The sequence below is a fragment of the Arachis ipaensis genome, chromosome B05, assembly GCF_000816755.2.
Source record: "Arachis ipaensis cultivar K30076 chromosome B05, Araip1.1, whole genome shotgun sequence".
In the NCBI taxonomy this organism is placed as follows: Eukaryota; Viridiplantae; Streptophyta; class Magnoliopsida; order Fabales; family Fabaceae; genus Arachis; species Arachis ipaensis.
The window spans coordinates 124,148,200-124,152,239 of record NC_029789.2 but is presented as its reverse complement, the minus strand read 5'-3'; positions in this window follow the sequence as shown (position 1 = coordinate 124,152,239).

The window sequence follows — 4,040 nt, the reverse complement described above, 5'->3', positions numbered from 1 at the left end:
GTACATGATAAGGAGGTAGATCAGGATGTCTACAGATTATTACTGTTTCCATTTGCTGTAAAAGATCAAGCCAAGAGGTGGTTAAATAACCAACCTAAGGCTAGCATAAAGACATGGAAACAGCTGACAGAAAAATTCCTGAATCAATACTTTCCTCCAAAAAGGATGACACAGCTAAGACTGGACATCCAAGGCTTTAAACAAGGAGATAATGAATCTCTTTATGATGCCTGGGAGAGATACAGAGAGATGCTAAGAAAATGCCCCTCTGAAATGTTTTCAGAGTGGGTTCAGTTAGACATCTTCTATTATGGGCTTACAGAAAGAGCTCAGATCTCTCTAGATTACTCAGCTGGTGGATCTATCCACATGAGAAAGACAATTGAAGAAGCTCAAGAGCTCATTAATACATTTGCCAGAAATCAGCATATGTACCTAAGCAGTGACCCTTCCATGAAAGAAGAGGTTAAAACAGTAACTGCTGAACTCAGTCTTGTAGAACAAGCTGCTGAATTCAATCAGCAATTGGACTTTCTAACACAACAGTTAGCCGAATTCAAAGATAGACTACAAGAGACAAGGATGGCTAATATAAATATGGAAGAACAATTGAAGCAAACAAAACAGCAGCTGTCAAAACAAATAACAGAAGAATGCCAAGCAGTTCAATTAAGAAGTGGGAAAATATTAAATACCCCACCTCAAGGAAGCAGGAAGCCAAGAAATGAGCAAACCACCCAACATTCATCTGAGGACAGTAAGAGCCCAGGAAAAAATAATTCTGGCGTTAAAACGCCAGAAATTGGGTGGAAGGCTGGTGCTGAACGCCCAGACCATGCTCAGGACTGGCGTTCAACGCCAGAAACAAGCAAGGAACTGGCGTTGAATGCCCAAAGGAAGCACAGTTCTGGCGTTCAGACGCCAGGAACAGATGAGGAGTTGGCGTCTAACACCACTCCAGCTTCCAACCCTGGCTTTCAAATGCCAGTGAGGGATCAGACACCTGCAAGTGCTGATAATAAATCCCTCAAGAAGGTTTCTCAACCTACCTCTGTAGGAAATAAACCTGCAGCAACTAAGGTTGAGGAATACAAAGCCAAGATACCTTATCCTCAAAAACTTCGCAAAGACGAGCAGGATAAGCAATTTTCCCGCTTTGCAGACTATCTCAGGCCTCTTGAAATAAAGATTTCGTTTGCAGAGGCACTTGAGCAAATACCCTCTTATGCCAAGTTCATGAAAGATATCTTGAGTCATAAGAAGGATTGGAGAGAAACTGAAAGAGTTCTCCTCACCGAAGAATGCAGTGCAGTCATTCTGAAAAGCTTCCCAGAAAAGCTTAAAGATCCCAGGAGCTTTATGATACCATGCATATTAGAAATGTCACTAAATTACTAGAGACTGGGATTATCTATCCTATTTCTGATAGCCCCTGGGTGAGCCATGTCCATGTTGTCCCTAAGAAAGGAGGAATGACAGTGGTTCATAATGAAAAGAATGAACTGGTTCCTACAAGAACAGTTACAGGGTGGCGTATGTGTATTGACTACAGAAGGCTCAATACAGCCACCAGGAAGGATCATTTTCCTTTACCATTCATAGACCAGATGCTAGAGAGACTAGCAGGTCATGAATATTACTGCTTTTTGGATGGGTATTCCGGTTACAACCAAATTGCAGTAGATCCTCAGGACCAAGAAAAAATAGCATTCACATGTCCTTCTGGAGTGTTTGCCTACAGAAGGATGTCTTTTGGTCTGTGTAATCCACCTGCAACCTTTCAGAGGTGCATGCTCTCTATCTTCTCTGATATGGTAGAGAAGTTTCTGGAAGTCTTCATGGATGACTTTTCAGTATTTGGAGACTCATTCAGCTCCTGCCTTAACCATTTAGCACTTGTTCTGAAAAGATGCCAAGAGACCAACCTAGTTTTAAATTGGGAAAAATGTCACTTTATGGCGACTGAAGGGATTGTCCTTGGGCATAAAATTTCAAACAAGGGAATAGAGGTGGATCAAGCTAAAGTTGAAGTAATTGAAAAATTACCACCACCTGCCAATGTTAAGGCAATCAGAAGCTTTCTGGGGCATGCAGGATTCTATAGGAGGTTTATAAAGTATTTTTCAAAAATTGCAAAACCTCTGAGCAATCTGCTAGCTGCTGACACGCCATTTGTGTTTGACACAAAGTGTCTGCAGGCGTTTGAGACCCTGAAAGCTAAGCTGGTCACAGCACCAGTTATTTCTGCACCAGACTGGACATTACCATTCGAACTAATGTGTGATGCCAGTGACCATACCATTGGTGCAGTATTGGGACAGAGGCATAACAAGCTTCTGCATGTCATTTATTATGCTAGCAATGTTTTAAATGATGCCCAGAAAAAATTACACAACCACAAAAAAAGAATTACTTGCAGTGGTTTATGCCATTGACATGTTTAGATCCTACTTAGTATGATCAAAAGTGATTGTGTACACTGACCATGCTGCTCTTAAATATCTACTCACAAAGTAGGATTCAAAGCCCAGGCTCATAAGATGGGTGTTGCTTCTGCAAGAGTTTGATATAAAAATAAGAGACAGAAAAGGGACAGAGAATCAAGTAGCTGATCACCTGTCCCGGATAGAACCAGTAGCAGGAGCATCCCTCCTTCCTACTGAGATCTCTGAAACCTTTCCGAATGAGCAATTGTTTGCTATTCAGGAAGCTCTGTGGTTTGAAGACATTGCAAACTATAAGACACAAGGTTCTCCTTCTATAACCATGGAGAGGAAGCATGAAAAGCTTCTCTCACTGCAGAGTCAACCAAAGCCCCCACAGTCAAACTCTAAGTTTGGTGTTGGGAGGCCACAACCAAACTCTAAGTTTGGTGTTGGGAGGTCCCAACCTTGCTCTGATTATCTGTGAGGCTCCATGAGAGCTCACTGTCAAGCTATTGACATTAAAGAAGCGCTTGTTGGGAGGCAACCCAATGTTATTTAATTATATCTATTTATTTTCCATTGCTATTTTATGTTTTCTTTAGGTTGATGATCATGTGAAGTCACAAAAACAAATGAAAAATAAAAAACAGAATAAAAAACAGCATGAAAAATAGCATACCCTAGAGGAAGATCATTCTGGCGTTTAAACGCCAGAAACAAGCATCTGTCTGGCGTTTAACGCCAGAAACAAACACCAAGCTGGCGTTTAACGCCAGAAACAAGCATCAGTCTGGCGTTAAACGCCAGAAACAGGCAGCAATCTGGCGTTAAACGCCAGGATTGCACAGTAAGGGCATTTTGTACGCCTAATTGGAGCAGGGATGCTAAATCCTTGATCCCACTGGATCTGTGGATCCCACAGGATCCCCACCTACCTCACCATTCAAATTCAAACCATTTCCCTCCCAAACTCACCCATTCACACACTTCCATCTCCTCCATCTTCTCCACTTCTTTCTTCTTTTGCTCGAGGACGAGCAAACCTTTTAAGTTTGGTGTGGTAAAAGCATTGCTTTTATTTTTCCATAATTCAGTGGTAGAGCAATTGACTGCAGATTAAAAAGCTATGAGGAAAAAGCAACAAAGGCAAGGAAGAGACATAGAGGAGCTCAAGAGCACCATTGGTTCTTCAAGAAGATAAAGATGCCACCCTCATTAAGGTGGACCCATTCCTTAATCTCCTTGTTCTTATTTTCCTGTTTTTCATTTACTATGCTTCATGCTTAATTATGTTTGTGTCTTTACTATATGATCACTAGTATCTAAGTGTCTATGTCTTAAAGATATGAATGTCCTATGAATCCATCACCTTTCTTAAATGAAAATTGTTTTCTGAAAAAGAAAAAGAAGTACATGAATTTCGAATTTTAAAATAATTTAATTATTTTGATGTGGTGGCAATACTCTTTGTTTTCTGAATGAATGCTTGAACAGTGCATATGTCTTTTGAATTTGTTGCTTATGAATGTGCAGAGTGCTTAGGGCCACGGCCAAGACTCATAAAGTAGCTGTGTTCAAGAATCAACAGACTAAACTAGGAGAATCAATAACACT